The sequence below is a fragment of the Microcebus murinus genome, chromosome 3 (assembly GCF_040939455.1).
Source record: "Microcebus murinus isolate Inina chromosome 3, M.murinus_Inina_mat1.0, whole genome shotgun sequence".
NCBI lineage: Eukaryota > Metazoa > Chordata > Mammalia > Primates > Cheirogaleidae > Microcebus > Microcebus murinus.
This window is the reverse complement of record NC_134106.1, coordinates 61,513,138-61,530,632: the sequence shown is the minus strand read 5'-3', so window position 1 is coordinate 61,530,632 and position 17,495 is coordinate 61,513,138. Positions and strand designations below refer to the sequence as shown.

Below are 17,495 nucleotides of genomic sequence, written 5' to 3'. Positions count from 1 at the left end.
TCAGCCACAGCTTCCTGCTGGAAAGAACCCACAGTTCTTTCCTCTCTCTTGGTGTCCTCACTTAAGCCCAGTCTGAGCTCAGAGAGCTGGCGATAGACCACATTCCTGCACAACCCCAGGCCAGAGGGAGACACTGATGACCTGACACAGAGTGTGTTTAGTCCCATGCTGAGCCAGCCCTGGCAATGACAAGTGAATTACTACATAGAGAAAGACCAGGCCTCTCCCAAGCCCAGGAGCCACCATACACCACACATCCATAAGAAGAGAAGGCACGAGAGGGCCAGGAAGGCCCAGCTCAGTAAGTTAAAAGTTAATACAAAATGTGAAATTGAGTTCGCAGATTCATCCCTCAAGAAAGAAAAGCTCTGAGACCAGCCTGGGAAATAGCGAGACCCTGTCTCTACAAAAAACAGAAAAATTAGGTGGGCATGGTGGTGCACCCCTATAGTCCCAGCTACTCAGGAGACTGAGGAAGGAGAATTACTTGAGCCCAGGAGTTTGAGGTTGCAATGAACTATCATGACGCCACTGTACTTTAGAGCATGGGCAACAAAGCGAGACCCTATCTCAAACCAAAAAAAAAAAAAGAAAGGGAAAGGGAAAGGAAAAGGAAAAGGAAAAGGAAAGCTCTTCCTTATTGTAGAATGCCAAGAAAAAAAACAGAAGGAATGACAGATTTAGACAGTCATCAGTGGTAGCAGGTAAAAGCTTAATGAGGTACAGGATATATGCCAGGTCTCAAAACACCTCCTAGAAAATTACTTAATTATAACACAATAATAACTTTATAGTAGAGAAACCTGAGGGACACCAGCTTAACCAAATGACCAAAATTATCACCATCACCAATACTGGGACAAACCCACATCATGTACCTCTTGATACAAGACACTGAGGACTTGATACCACACACAGAACTTCTTCCAAAAATATATAACCTGAATCTAATCGTGAGGAAACAGGAGATAAACCCAAATTGAAGGGCATTCTAGAAAGTATCTTGGTTGTTCTTTTCAGAATTTCAAAGTCAAGAAAGACAAACAACTTCTTTCAGCTTACACAAGACCAAAAAGAACAGCTAGCCGTGTGTTCATGGGTTAGATAGTAAGCCTGGGAGAAAACAGCAATAAAGTACATGAGTGAGACAATATATGAAAATTGAATATGGATAAGATAAATTCTGACTAGGATCATTAGACTACATAAAAGGATGTCCTTGTTCTTAGGACACACAATGAAGTATTTAGGGATAAAAGGGCACAGTAAAGACAGCCCCCCGACTTAGGATGGTTTGACTTAAGTTTTTGACTTTATGATGATATGAAAACAACACACATTCAGTAGAAATAGCACTTTGATTTTTAAGTTTTGATCTTTTCCAAGGCTAGCCATATGTGGTAGGATACTCTCTCGTGACACTGGGAATCAGAAGTGAGCCTCAGCTCCCAGGCAGCCGCGCCATCACTAAGGTAAACCACTGACACTCTACAGCACGCTGCGTTCCCAGTATTTTTTGGATACTGTGTTTTGTGTTTTCACATCCCATCAGGTCTATAAAACGCCCATTTTCGACTTATGATATTTGCAATTTATGATGGGTTTCTGGGATGCAACCCCATAAGTCGAGGAGCATCTGTATTTCCAACTTTCCTATAAGTTTTTAAATTCTGTCAAAATAAAAAGCTAAAAAAGAAATTAGTCCTTCAGGTAGAAAATAAAATGTTTTAAGCAGATGGCTACAATGATGCTAGTACCAAGACTGTCAGACGTGGCTATCACAGACTCCAAAATAATGCTGTGAAACTGGGATTTGGGGGCAGCCCTGTGCAAGGTGAGCAGAGGCCCCAGCCTGCAGTCCCTGCCTCATCAATGTCACTGACCCCATTCTGGTCACAAAGGACCCTCATACTTTTCTAACAAACCATGTTCTCTGATGTCATTGACTTTTGTACATGTGGTCCTCATTGCCTGTAATGCCCTTCCCAGCCTCTTAGAAAGGCCTCTCTGGCATATCCTTCAAGCATCACCTCCTCCCCTACCTTCATGGCAAATTACCTGTGGCTCCCTCCCCAGGTTCCCATGACACCTCTATTAGCCTGCCAGGCAAGGTCCAAATAGTAATGGCTTCCGTGCCTCCTGCCCATAGCTGGGGCACAGTAACATACTCTCAGTGAATGAAAGGCCTCCCGTACCCCACTGGCCATGGAATATGCCAGCCTTCCTTGCCCTTGGTGGAAGACTACCTTTCAGAAGTCTAGGAGCGTGGTAGATCACTTAATATTCCCTTCTTTCTTTCTTAGAAAACTAATGTTGCTAACAAAGGTTACAGAATCTGAAATGGTCAAATTTTACATGCTTATGTATAAAAGAAGGATCATGCACAACAAAGAAGAAACACGAGAGTAGCATGGATTTACAAAAACAACGTCAGGAAGACTAAGGCTATATGAGCTGAGGCTTCCCCAAAATAGTCAAGACAACTAAAAGGGATTTTTTTAAAAGTTATTTTTGGTGCGTGAATAAGAACAAGGAAGGGATAGGCTGGCTCTTGTGTCTCTGAATTCCCTGGGAAGGAAAACAGTTTTGGGACCAAAAAGAGAAGAAAGGTAAAAGTAGACAGAGAAGCTATGTGAAGCCAGCACTGGTGGGAGGATTTTAAAAAACTCTAAATTCCTGTTTCCCAACTAAGGGATCCCACTGATACATTTCTCAACAGCTGCCAGTCATCCTGGAGGAAACTTGCCAAAGAGAAACGGTGCCAACAGGCAAGAGAAGGGCAAGTGTCCTTCCCAATTTTGAGTCCACTGAGCTGAGGACAGACCCAGGGACGCTTCCTGAATGGAACTAGAGGAACCACGCGGAGTCAGGTTCCACGGAAGGCCTTCAACCAGTCAGCACCTAACCAATCCCTCTGCTCTGTGTCATGTGGTCAATGGACCAGCTCATGGGGAAATATACCATGACCAACGGGTCACCAAGCTGCTGGCTTTGGGCCAAATAAGCCACAGATCTGTTTTAGTCGGTCTATACAGTGTTCACGTTTTTATTTGTTTTGCCAACATTTAAAACTCAAATTCCACATGAAACCCAGATTTTCTTGAAGGTGCATGCTTCTGCCTGACAAATTTGTAACTTGAGCAGTGGTTTCCACAGAACACAACTGCTCCAGCTCAGCCCAGCTTCACCACTCCACACTGCCTTCTTGAAACCAAGGCCAGTGTCAGGGATTACTTATTAATTGCCTGAATTAATTATCACTTTATTCACTTGTGTTACCTGCCAAGCCCCTGCAGGCTTTTGGGTTTGCAACTAGGGCTATAGATGTTCAAGTTTCACAAGGTCTGCCATGACCCCTTTGAGGCTAGGGGCAGAAGTACAGGCTGGAAGGGCTGGCTCAGCGGGGTTAAATGACCAAGCCCAAAGGGTGCAAGTGGTATATTGACTGGGGGAAGGGTCTGTAGTGGTCTGCCACAAAACAGTCCTGTTCAACATATTTATCAATTATGATAGAGAAGGCATACCTATTAAAATAGGCATATGTTGAAAATAGGAGGGATAATATGTTGAGTGACAGGACCAGATGCCTAAAGGCCAACAAGCTGGAGAGAAAAAAATCTAACCAGGTAGATAGGCTCCCAAATCCATGCTAATTAGGCCTCGAACCACATCTGTGCAAATTAAAGGTGGGATAAGCACATAGCAGCAGCAGCAGTTACACATAAAAATGTTTTGTGACTCAGGAGGGTAAAACATCAAGAGCTAAATGGTAACATACTCAATATGATACGATATGGCAGCTTCAAGGGGTTTTATAATCCACAGATTTTTCCAAATTTTTGACTACAATCCACAGTAAGAAATGCATTTTACACACTGTGGTTTATTATGTACTTATATATGACAAGTTTTACAAAATAATACTTCCCCCCTTACTTGATGCACTAATGTATCTTTCTTCTTTCTTTTTTTAATGCAGGTTACAACTTTCATAGTCCACTAACAGGTCCTGACCCACAGTGTGATACACACAGCTCTGATTGGATCTGATCAGGCCCCACAGCACAGGCCATATCTGCGCCACAGTCCCTACTTGGACGTGGGCTTCCCTTTGGGGCCTCAGAGGAGAGAGAGCAGGACAGTTCAAATCTATAGGAGGAACAGGTCCTTTTTGGTTCTGAAGACGACAACCCCCCCCCCCATGGTCTTTAAAACGTCTGAAGGGAAAAGAATTACACTTGTTCTGAGTGGCCTTATGGGTGGAATTAGAAAATGGGTAACGCTGTAGAGAGAAGAACTCAGGCTCCATTTAGGAAACAGTTTTCTTAATATAGATACTAAAAAATGCACTAAGTCCAGTCCCACTAACAACCAAGAGGTAACAAGTTCTTATCAATGGACATGCTAAAAACGAAACCCAGAAGTTATTTGGCACTTGCTGCGGCAAGGAGGCAGGAGCTGGAGGAGGATGCAGGCCAGTGTAGGCCCTGCTGAGAAGTCCCAGCTGAGACATGACCTAACTATAAAACCTCCACACTTTCCCCCCTCTATTCTCGTTCCCCTCTGGGTTCCAGCAAACACCACTAAGAGGATGCTCCTAAATGTTTGCTTTCTGTCTGGATGTCTCAACTGCCCTCCTCCTGGACAGTGCTACAAGCCCACTGAGTCACTTGTCTAAAACAGAACTGAACTCTCCCTCCCACCTCGGACAGCTCCTTTTCCAACTTTCTTGTTTTTGCACTCACCAGCATTCCCAAACCCAACATTACCCACGTTCTTCCAATATGCTCACTCATCAGATCCAAACCATTCTAAATGTGAGCTGTCTCCTCCTCTTCCATTCCTGCCCTCCCAATCAGGGTCTTTCTGTGTTTGTACCCTTTTTAATTGTCCCACCAAGTAACTCTGTACCCCAGGCCTCCTCCCCCACCACACATACACTGTTTTCTCCACCCTATAATCTCTATTGAACATATCTCACCCACCCTTGAGACTCCCAGCCACCAACTTAGTAACTCTTCCTCATAGGCCACCCTGGCTTCAGCTTTCAGATTTTATGCATGCCATTTGCATGCATCAAGGGCTTAGTATGTGTGGCAGACCATTTTCTAAATATCACCACTACAATCCCTCCATCCCACATCCTCTTCTTACTGTGGGGACTTGGTACTTCTCCCACAGAGAGAAGGAGGGTCCATGTTCCCTCCCCTTCAATCTGGGTGGGCTTGTGACAACAGTGGAAGTGACAGCTTCTGACTGGTTCTTTCTGGACACTTAACTCGTGGAGCCCAGCCACCATGCTGAGAAAGCCCAGGGCACATGCAGGAATGGCGGACATTCCCAGCTGAGGTCCAAGCCAATAGCTCCATCAATTGCCAAATGTGTGGGTGAAGGGGCCTTTGGAGGATTCCAGCCCAGACATCAAGTTACCTTAGATTTTTCTTCTTTCTCAACACAAGAAAACAAACCTCTAGCTTTTAAGTCTTCCCAGCTGAGACACTAAACATGAAGAACAAAGACAAGCTGCCCACGCTGTGTCCTTCCTGACATTCTAATCCACAGAATCCATGAGCATGATAAAATGATTTTTTTTAAATGCTATTAAGTTTTGGGGTGCTCTCGGGGGACAAGGCTTCCATCACACACACCTTCCAAACCTAGCAGGGAGTTCCCAGGATGTGTTCAAAAAGATCTGCTGCTTATTCCTCCCGAGGGACCTAGCTGGTACAAGCCTCATCACCCTTGTACTTTGAAAGGACAGCCCGCAGAAGCTCTAGGTAAAGTCAGTGATCTCTCTGCGAGTATGAGACCCATCCATCCACACATGGCAGAGGTCTGCAAGGGCTGTTGCATACCACTAGGAATACCTTTGCTACAAAGCACTCAGGAACCTGGCAATGGGCCTCAGAACAGCCCCCGTCCCTCAATCCACCCACCACAGAGCGGCCTCCCCAAAGATTCTAGAGCTGCCTTTTCTTATGGCAGACATCCAAGTGTGAAACCCTCTCTGCCCTCACTGGGACCCTCATGCCCACCCCCTACCAGGTCTCTTCCTTGCCTCACAGAATCACTGGGAGGGCTCTAGTCTAGCCACTCCAGGCTAGGTCTTCCCCACATTGGGGGTGTCCTCCAATCATAACAGGGGCAGCAGGGATTTGTTACTGAAAGACTGAGAGGTGATAAACATTACTGAAGCAGAGAGACACCTTTCTCAGATCCGAGAAGAGACCTAACCCCTCACCCTACTCCCTGAAGAAGTGACAGGTACATACAACAGCAGCACCACCCCCAGTCACAATTCTAACCTTCAGAAGGCTCCAGATCTTCCTCCAGGGGTCCAGGAACCTCTATTGGAATGTGACCCTGCCCCCTGCAACCTGGTCAGGACTCCCAAGGTCTCACCTGCCTACTCCTCTACAGCCAACCCCCTTTCTCAGGCTCCGAAGAAGGTAGCAGAGACGTCTGCAGGTATTCAGCAGCAGCAGCCTGCCCTCCCGACCCAGGAGGCTCCACAGCACCCCCGGATGCCAGGCAAGGCTGGAGAAGCATGAAACTCCAAACACCTCACTTGGGCAACAACACGGTGAGAGGTGCAGACACTAGGTCTGCCAGGCCTTTCCTGACTCCCAACACAGCAAAGCCAGATCAGCAATTCTCTATTAAAGAGAACTAGAAGGGAAGAGGGAAGATAAAGAATATTATCTCGAAAGAGCAAAGTCCTTATTTGACCCTACCTTCTTAGGGCTTCTAAGAAAGAGGAAGTTAGAAGAGAAACAGAGTCCAGAGAGCTGTTCTGCTGACCGTCAGCAGTTACACATCATATCAGAAGAAACTCATCCAAGGTGCTTTCACAGCCAGAATGTCCTAGTCTATAGTCAACCTTCACAGAGGCCAGTGGCCCATCCTCGATGCTGGAATCTCCAAGAGCAAATTCTCACTGGACTCCAAGAGAGTGGTGGCTGCTTCCCACCCAGCTGGCCAGCAAATCCCACCCACCACGTCCCCGGCCATACACACCACTGGCTCAGCTCCTCTGATCCACAGCAGATATTCCAGGGATTGAACTTTCCAGCCTCACCTCTGCCCTAGAGTTCAGCATGCACCTCCACACAAGGCCAATTTCTTCTTCCTCTCTACAAAATGGATGATGTCCCACACTCTCTAATGGCAAATGGGTTATATTTATGGCAAGTTGCTGTCTAGAGTTCATCAATTATTCATCTCTTGAAAGGATTCTCCCCTCCTGAGATTTATGGATGAAACCAATCCATGAGTGTAGAGAGACTTTTAGGGGAGCCCTTGCACAGGAGTGCATGCACATCTGCCTGTCTTTGCAGGAGTGTGCACGTGTATGTACACTGGCTAGCCCAGTCCTGTGTCTGCACTCTCCCCATCCAACCAGCCCTCTCGGCAGAGAGCAAATGCAGGTTGGTTACATCTAACTTCTTGAGACCACCATATGTTACCAGAGGATGTTCTTGTATGAGGTTGGGGGGGGGGGGTTAGATATTCTTGTGATTACTATGAACATACTAGTAAAACATTTCAAAATCTAAATTTTTACTACTACAAAATGGACAGATAAAGCAGATCTTTCAGTGGCTGGGGCAATACTTAGGAAAAAGCTGAAATGGGCCCAATTCTCAGGTCTTCTTATCTGTCGGAAGTATAAGACCTGGACTATTCATGCCTCTTGATCTAGTAGTAACTAATGTGGCTTTGAGGACAAAAGGAAAAGGGGAGTAGGAACCAGGAAAAGTCTCTACATAACTCTCATGGAACACCCTATGACAGGCTGAGTACCATGCTAATCATTGTAGGTTCATTTATCTCATATAATCATAAACACAGAGGTTAAGTAACATTCCTAAAATCACAAATCCAGGACAGCATAGCCATTTTTAACCACTAAGTACTCTTAATTTTAAAATTTCTTTTGAAAAAAGAAAACAAGGTACTAGAGGAAATTAAAACACTATATGTGCCAAAGATTATCTTTGAAGCATTACAAACAATGCTGAGTGGCCCAACAATAGGGGATTGGTATTAAAATGTTATATTTCTTCTTCATGTAAAGAAAACAGGGAATAAACATATGAAAAAATACTCAACTTCATGAGTAGTCACAGAAACATAAAATTAAGACCATAGTGAGATTCCATTTTATACCCATCACACAGGATTCAAGAGAAAGAATGTTTAGTTTGAATCTTGACCCCACCACTCACCAACTATGTGACCTTAACACCAAGACAATCCATCTCTCTGGGCTTCCATTTCCTCATCATCTGTAGATGGGTGATTAATAACAGTACCTACCCCACAAGGCTGTTACCAAGACTAAACAAATAAATATATCAAAAGCACTTACAACAGTACCTGGTACAAAATAAGCACTATGAGAGAGCATTTTAAGTTAATACCAGTGCCAATGGGGTTTCACAGTAATTATATATATATCACTGGCAGGAAGGCAAAACAGAACCAGTGTTTTTGGAAAGGTCTGTGAAACTATTTTTTAATGTTGAAAATATACAACGTGTGGCCGGGCGTGGTGGCTCACGCCTGTAATCCCAGCACTCTGGGAGGCCAAGGCGGGAGGACTGCTTGAATTCAGGAGTTCTAGACCAGCCTGAGCAAGAGCAAGAGCAAGACCTCGTCTCTACTATAAATAGAAAGAAATTAATTGGCTAACTAATATATATGGAAAAAATTAGCCGGGCATGGTGGCACATGCCTGTAGTCCCAGCTACTCGGGAGGCTGAGGCAGGAGGATCGCTTGAGCCCAGGAGTTTGAGGTTGCTGTGAGCTAGGTGGATGCCCTGGCACTGACTCTAGCCTGGGCAACAAAGTGAGACTCTGTCTCAAAAAAAAAAAAAAAAAAGTTAAATATGTTTCAAATAATACATAAAATAAGAAAAATTATAATACGACATGTCTCATTTTATTGCATTTCACATACAAGGCGTGTCCAAAGACTATCCAGCCATTGTTAATATAACAACAACATTTACATGGCTGGATACTTTCTGGACAGCCCTGGTATGCTGCAATTTTTTTTTTACAAATTGAAGGTTTGTAGCAATCCTGCATGGAGCAAGTCTGCCAGTGTCATTTTCCAATAGCATGTGATCACTTGATCACTTCACTAGCATGCTGTAGCAATACAGTATTTTTAAATTAAGGCATATACATTTTTTGGACATAATGCTATTACACATTTAATAGACTACAGTATAGTGTAAACAGAACTTTTTTGTTGTTTGTTTTTTAGACAGAGTCTCGCTTTGTTGCCCAGGCTAGAGTGAGTGCCCTGGCGTCAGCCTAGCTCACAGCAACCTCAAACTCCTGGGCTCAAGCGATCCTTCTGCCTCAGCCTCCCGAGTAGCTGGGACTACAGGCATGCGCCACCATGCCCGGCTAATTTTTTCTATATATATTAGTTGGACAATTCATTTCTTTTTATTTATAGTAGAGACGGGGTCTCACTCTTGCTCAGGCTGGTCTTGAACGCCTGAGCTCAAGCAATCCTCCTGTCTCACCCTCCCAGAGTGCTAGGATTACAGGTATGAATGAGCCACTGTGCCCAGCCTAAACATAACTGTTATATGCACTGGGAAAACAAAAATTTTGTGTGACCTGCTGTATTGCAATACTCACTTTATTGCAATGGTTTAGAACTAAACCTGCACTATCACTGAGGTAAGCCTGTATATAATATTTCATCAGTAGATGTACCAACTGCTTAAAATGAAAAAGAATAACAAATAAACACAGAGAATGTGTTAAATGAAAAAACTGATCTCAAGAATGTACTTGGGGCCGGGCGTGGTGGCTCACGCCTGTAATCCTAGCTCTCTGGGAGGCCGAGGCGGGCGGATCGTTTGAGTTCAGGAGTTCGAAACCAACCTGAGCAAGAGCGAGACCCCGTCTCTACCATAAATAGAAAAAAATTAATTGGCCAACTAATATATATACAAAAAAAAATTAGCCAGGCATGGTTGCGCATGCCTGTAGTCCCAGCTACTCGGGAGGCTGAGGCAGCAGGATCACTTGAGCCCAGGAGTTTGAGGTTGCTGTGAGCTAGGCTGACGCCACGGCACTCACTCTAGCCTGGGCAACAAAGTGAGACTCTGTCTCAAAAAAAAAAAAAGAATGTACTTGGACTCATTAAATGGATATTTTACAGAGTTTTTAAGATGGGGAAAGTGAATACTATTTTCAGTGGGTGGGGGGAACAGGATTCAAAATGCTGACCAATTTAACAACTCAATTCCATTAACAGCACAGTCACACCAATGCACGCACAGGAAACACCAAGGGGTTTCCAGAGCCTTGTGTAAATTTCCAATGAACTTTTTTGCAAGCACACTTGCAACCATGATGTAACAAACTTGAGTACACTTATGGCAACTATTTTTTGTAACTCTTGTGTAGATTTTCTCTAAACAATGTGTGATCTTTATTTTGAAAAATACAGAACTTTGAAATCTGAAGAAAAAAAAAAAACATCAACGGGAAATATGCAGAAATGTTAATAGTACTTATTTTCTCGGTGGTGGAGAATGGGTATACTTTCTTGTTCCTTGTCTCCAAAATGTAGGCATTTCATTTTTACTTGAGGGAAAAAAAAGTTTTAAGAATGGACCACCTACAACACACCTGAAACTTTGTACAAGCTATGCATGCCTGTGAACAAGACTAGAAGGGAGCAGTCAGGGACAATTTCTGGGTGTTTTTCATGCTATTTCTGTTGCTGGGGAGTTGTCTGCAGTTATAACACAGAGACAGACCACACATACCCAGAAAGAAAGTTGAGAAAATTTCTCAAAGATGAGGAGCAGTCTGGAAGGGGAAGACTGAGTCTAGTTGAGGTGGGGTGCTGAGCCTAAAATTCCCCACCCTTGAAAGTTCTCAGTAGCTTGCTGTGCTCAGCCAAAGCCCTGCAACTCTGTCCCTGCAGAAGAGCCCTCCTCAGCAGGGCACCCGCAGCAGGGCTGGCTGAGGACAGCCGCAGGCGCTTGCTCTGCAGGCTCCCCCTCCGGCCTCTTGGTCTGAGGCCAAGGAGCAAGATCCAGCTCTCCTCATGGAAGCCCCTGCCTCAAGCAGCTGGTGGCAGCCCGGCCAGAGGCCAGCGGGGAGGAAATCGAGCCGACCACATCTGAGGCCTGGCAAAAAGCAGCAGCAGCTGCTCTGAAGCAGCCAGCACACAAGAACCAGGTCATGACGCGGAGGCGGCGCCGCAGCCAGACCCAGGCAAGAGCCCCAACTCCCCCAACACACGCGTGCGCGCACACACACACACCCCTCCAGCAGCCGCTGGGGCCATTGCCCAAGCCACACCATGCACGTCCCACAGCCAGAAAAGGCCCCCATCAGTTCCCAGCGAGGTGGGGCATTCCCACAGCTCCGCCCCCAGCTGCTCAGACCCACTTCTCACCACCTGACTCCTACTCCACAAGTTTAAAAGGCTAAGGAAAGCAAACATCACAGTCCCTTGACAGAGAGCCAGTCCTTGGCTACTGGCCCCATGTACTTTCCCTAAAGGGACCCCAAATCCCTCAAAACCCACTGACAGTTCAGGTGTGTCAAAGGGGCCAGGGTTACAGGAGGAGGAGGACAGCAGCTAACAGTTTGAGTACTGGGTGTGAAATCTAAGTAAGAATGTATCTATCTACCTATTTATCTATTTTGAGACAGGGTCTTACTCTGTTGCCCAGGCTGGAGTGCGGTGGTGCCATCATAGCTCACTGCAACCTCTAACTCCTAGGCTCAGGTGATCCTCCTGCCTCAGCCTCCCGAGTAGCTGGCACTACAGGTATGCACCACCATGCCCGGCTAATTTTTATATTTTTAGTAGAGAAGGGGTCTCACTTTTGCTCAGGCTGGTCTTGTACTCCTGGCCTCAAACAATCCTTCCGCCTCAGCCTCCCAAAGTGCTAGGATTACAGTGGTGAGAGCCATCGCACTCGGCCACTTTTATGTTTAAATGTAACCTTTTGATTCCTCTAACAACTCCACATCCATTTTAGGGGATGAGCAAATGACAGATAAATAAAGTACCCCAAGGCTCAAAACTGGTGAGTGGCAAGGTCGAATCTAACAGCAGAGTCAATGGTGGATGCCCACGGCTGCCCAGGTTCCAGGGTTCTAATGATTTTCTTGGAGAGTGAGCTCCCACATTTGCAGCAGGGTTCAATAATCTTTTATGGACTTCAACCTCTCACTGGAACCCCTGTCAAGTGAGTTTGTTCTCACTCATTCCTTTCCCAAGGACTCAAAAAGACTTAAGTTTATTCATTCAAAGAAAATAAAAATCTTTAAGCAACCACCCAAAAATCTAGAGGAAAATTACTTTTTGGCAGAGGGGCATCCACTTATCTGGCATAAGACCAACTTCACACAGTAGGCTAGGAAATGGCAAGGGGGTGGGGAAGGACACCACCTGCCATTTGGGGAAGCCTACTGCTGTCCCAAAGGCAGGAAGTTAGGGAGCACAAAGAAATTTCTCTTTATCTTAAACCTCAATGCCTGGAAAAAAATCACACAACATGTTTCAGTGTAAAGCCTCCTTATCCACAGTCACTGCTGGTTTGTTAAGCCCAGCTAGCTGAAGGATGCCAGTAACCTGAGTCTTGTACAACTTCATCTGAAAGTCCTGTCTGCAATGCTGGAGAAAAAGGGAACAAGAACCTCAGCCCCTCTACATCCATTATCTCCTCCCTAAGGGTCCTAGACCCTCTGGCCTCTCTATAGCAGACCACGCACTCTCCTGCCACCCTCACATTCCCCACCACCACCAGGTTTTTGTGACCCTGCTGGATCCTGGTGTCTTCCTCCATTCTCCTTTTCCTCCTTTGTGCCCTCAACAGAGCTGTCCTCCTCCACTCTCTCATCCTCACCACTCTCCAGGCTCCCCTTGGAGACAGACCTCCCCTTCACCCACACCCCCACCAGTTGGCCTGCACCAGTCACCCCAAAGGTTCCTTCTTCCTGAGTGCTTTCCAGCTACCAGACACCTTTCCACTTGAAAACAACTTAAGCTCAACACATTTAAAACCTAAACTCAGTGTAGTGACATGTTGAAGGTAAATTAAAAAAATAAATAAAAAATAAAACCTAACTCAGAACGCTGTCCCCTTTGGCCAGCAAGTCCCCCTCTGGACATCCCGTTTTTAAAAATCACATTAGCCATTCTCCTGGGTTGCCTAGCTCAAAACCTTTCACCACCATCCATGTCCTCCTTGACGTTTCTATAGGCAATCAAATCCTACTCTTGTCAACTGCTCCTCTGAGAGCATTTCAGATCTGTCTCCTTTCAGTTGTCTCTTCACTTCTCTCTACCAAGGACAAACACAGAAGGGGGCTCCTTGACCAGCTGCCACCAACCCCCAGCAGCCACCTCCCCCTACCTCAGCTGGCCACCACTGGGCTCATATTCTTTCCACTGAGACCATCCATCCCCCAACTCCCAGGCCAGAGTGCCCTCTAATTCATGATTTCAACCTTCTCTTTTGATTCGAACAGTAAAAACAGATATAGATCTATAGATAAGCAAATGAATGAATCAATCACAATCAAGGGCAATCAATGAAGACCCTTCCATCAAGCAGTGCTGTTCCTAGAAACTTACTTATAAATTTACTTTTAAAAAAATCATTTTCTACACATTAGTGAAAACTGAAAACTCAGTATGAGGGGAAGGGTTTGTTAAACTATGACATGATTCAACAGAATATTATATACTCATCTAAAACCTTAATTCTAAACACCAAGAAAAAAAATTGGATGAAATGGGAAGTATAAATAGCAGAATACCATAATGTATGAAGGTTATGATTGCAACTATGCAAAACCATGCATGCAAATTTTGAAAAGGCAATTTTTTTTAAAAAGTAAACATAGGCCGGGTGCGGTGGCTCACGCCTGTAATCCTAGCTCTCTGGGAGGCCGAGACGGGTGGAGTTCGAAACCAGCCTGAGCAAGAGCAAGACCTCGTCTCTACTATAAATAGAAAGAAATTAATTGGCCAACTAATATATATAGAAAAAATTAGCCGGGCATGGTGGCGCATGCTTGTAGTCCCAGCTGCTCGGGAGGCTGAGGCAGGAGGATCACTTGAGCCCAGGAGTTTGAGGTTGCTGTGAGCTTGGCGTCAGCACTCTAGCCTGGGCAACAAGTGAGACTCTGTCTCAAAAAAAAAAAAAAAAAAAGTAAAAATAGCTGTGATAGCCCCACAGAATTATGAATGTCACCTGATGCTATCAGCACATTATAACAATCATACCTTTCATATATGCACATATAATTATGCATTTGCTCATGTATTCCTCCCACAAATATGTATTGAGCATCACTTCTGGGCACTAGGGATACAGTATTGGAACAAATATAGTCCATACCACATGGACAGGAACATTTTAGACGTTTAAATTTGTCTTAGATTGAACTAACACCACCATCACTAACATGTGCATGGCAGCATATAACTATGTGATATACTCTGTCATTCTGAATATGTGATGAAAGCAATGAAAATTGATATGTACTGAATTTATCACGAAGTGAAAGCTGCCTTTTGTGTAGTTACTGATAGGATATCAAAGGCATACTATAAACTCATTATAGAGCCAGGGAAGACCCTGGTGGATGATCCAAGAGAATAAAGAGAGGTCCTAAGAATAGAATAAGAAAAAGAAAAGCTTCAGTAGAATCTGGTGAGGGAGACGGGAGAACACGAGGTTCTTCTGACCATAAAGTGGAAAATAAAGAGGTAAAAACAATATAAAATTCCTACTGCTACTGCCCAGAGATGACCATGGTTTATATTTGGTACTTTTTTTCACCATGCAACACACAATTTACAAAATTGGGATCACTGAGTATATTGAGTGGCTTTTTGTCTCATATACTAATTTCTTCCCTATCATAAGCATTTTCTCATTATTGTTAACTATTCTTCAAGAATTTCATCTTCAACCCTCCACTGCTAAATTTGACTGGCTTTTTTTTTAAAAAAAAAAAAAAAAAAGGAAAGAATTTCATCTTTACCAGCTTCACTGTCTTCCCTGGTGTATATATATAGTATACATAGAGCCCGCGAAGTTGAATCTCCAGGTTCTCTCATGTTTTGCTACATTTTGACTGTTGAGGGTAGTTTCTTTCCTTCTCTTCCCTTGTCTGTTTGGGCTTATTACAGCCCTGAGGCCAATATGACAACTTGGCACAAAGACAGGCTGAATTGAGGGATTCTACCCACCCCAAAGGGTGTAGATAACAACCTGATAACAGAGAGGGGCAGGATTGTTCGAGCGCCAGAGTTTGAGACCAGCCTGAGCAAGTGTGAGACTCCTATCTCTACTAAAAAAAAATAGAAAGAAATTAGCTGGACAACTAAAAATATATATATATATATACACACACACACACACATAAAATTAGCCATTGCAACAGCCTTGATGCCTAAAAAAAAAAAAAAGAAAAGAAAAAAAAATTAGCCAGTCATGGTGGCATATGCCTGTAAGTCCCAGCTACTCAGGAGGCTGAGGCAAGAGGATCCCTGGAGACCAGGAGTTTGAGGTTGCTGTAAGCTAGGCTGATGCCACAGCACTCTAGCCTGGGCAACACAGTGAGACTTTTTTTTTTTTTTTTTTTTTTTGAGACAGTTATAATGACCAATCTGCCTATCCCATTTGGTATAAACCTTCAGAGTGCAGAAAGACAATTCAAAAGGGAAAGAATAGTCTTTCCCACAAAAGATACTGGGACAATGAGATAGCCACATGCAACAGAATGAATTTGAACCTCTGCCTCATATCATATACAAAAATTCATTCAAAATGGAAAGAAAACAGACATAAATCGTTATTACCTTGAATCAGGCAATAGTTTCCTAGATGTGACAGCAAAAGAGAAGGTAACAAAAGAACAAAACATAAACTGGACTTCATCAAAATTAAAAGCTTTTGAGATCCAAAGGACACCATCAAGAAAGCAAAAACAAACAAACAAAAAAACACACTATGAGAAAAAAATATTTGCAAAGTACATATCTCACGAGGGACTTGTTGGCATTAAAAAACTCTTACAACTAAGCCAGGCGCAGGGGCCTGTAATCCTAGCTCTCTGGGAGGCTGAGGCAGGCGGATCATTTGAGCTCAGGAGTTCCAAACCAACCTGAGCAAGAGGGAGACCCCATCTCTACTATAAATAGAAAGAAATGAATTGGCTAACTACTACATATAGAAAAAATTAGCCGGGCATGGTGGCGCATGCCTGTAGTCCCAGCTACTCAGGAGGCTGAGGCAGGAGGATCACTTGAGCCCAGGAGTTTGAGGTTGCTGTGAGCTAGGCTGACACCATGGCACTCACTCTAGCCTAGGCAACAGAGTGAGAGACTGTCTCAAAAAAAAAAAAAGAACGAAAGAAAAAAAAACTCTTACAACTCAGTAACAAAAAGACAAAATACCCAACTTTAAAAAATGGGCACATTTACATAAAAACGTTATATATGATTGTTCATAACAGCATTATTAATAACACTCAAAGTAGGCCGGGCGTGGTGGCTCACGCCTGTAATCCTAGCACTCTGGGAGGCCGAGGCGGGCGGATTGCTCAAGGTCAGGAGTTCAAAACCAGCCTGAGCGAGACCCCGTCTCTACCATAAAAATAGAAAGAAATTAATTGGCCAACTAATATATATAATATAAAATCAGCCGGGCATGGTGGCTCGTGCCTGTAGTCCCAGCTACTCGGGAGGCTGAGGCAGGAGGATTGCTTGAGCCCAGGAGTTTGAGGTTGCTGTGAGCTAGGCTGACGCCATGGCACTCACTCTAGCCTAGGCAAGAAAGCGAGACTCTGTCTCAAAAAAAAATAAAAAATAAAAAAATAAAATAAAATAACACTCAAAGTAGAAATAAACTTGCAAGTCTATCAACCGATGAACAGATATACAAAATGTAATCTATCCCTACAAGAGAATATTATGCAGCCATAAAAAGGAATATATTATGGACACATGTTAGCCTTGAAAACACTGTGCTAAGTGAAATACATACAGTCAGACACAAAAAAGATCAGACACTGTATTGATCCCATTGATATAAAATGTACTGATTAGGCAAATCCTGAGAGACAAAAAGTAGATTAGTGGTTGCCAGGGGCTAAGGAGTCTGGAGAACAGAAGGAGGATTAGTGCTATTTCTGCATGGTTTCTTTTGGGGGCAATGAAAATTTCATGAAATAAATAATGGTGTTGGGCACACAATTCTGAATACTAAAAGCCACTAAATTGAACACTTTTTTTTTTTTCCTCAGACAGAGTCTCAGAGTCTCACTCTTTTGCCTGGGCTAGAGTACCCAGGGTCATCATAGCTCACAGCAACCTCAAACTCCTGGGCTCAAGCAATCCTTCTGCCTCAGCCTCCCGAGTAGCAGGGACTACAGGTGCATACCACTATGCCTGGCTAATTTTTCTATTTTTAGTAGAGATAGGG

At 44.1% G+C, this 17,495-nt stretch overlaps 1 protein-coding gene across 3 annotated transcripts in view; it reads right to left on the bottom strand.

Annotated features, from left to right (window-relative positions):
* TET3 (tet methylcytosine dioxygenase 3) overlaps window positions 1-17,495 on the bottom strand; it is a 108,974-nt gene that overhangs the window by 55,194 nt on the left and 36,285 nt on the right. The window lies entirely within an intron of this gene.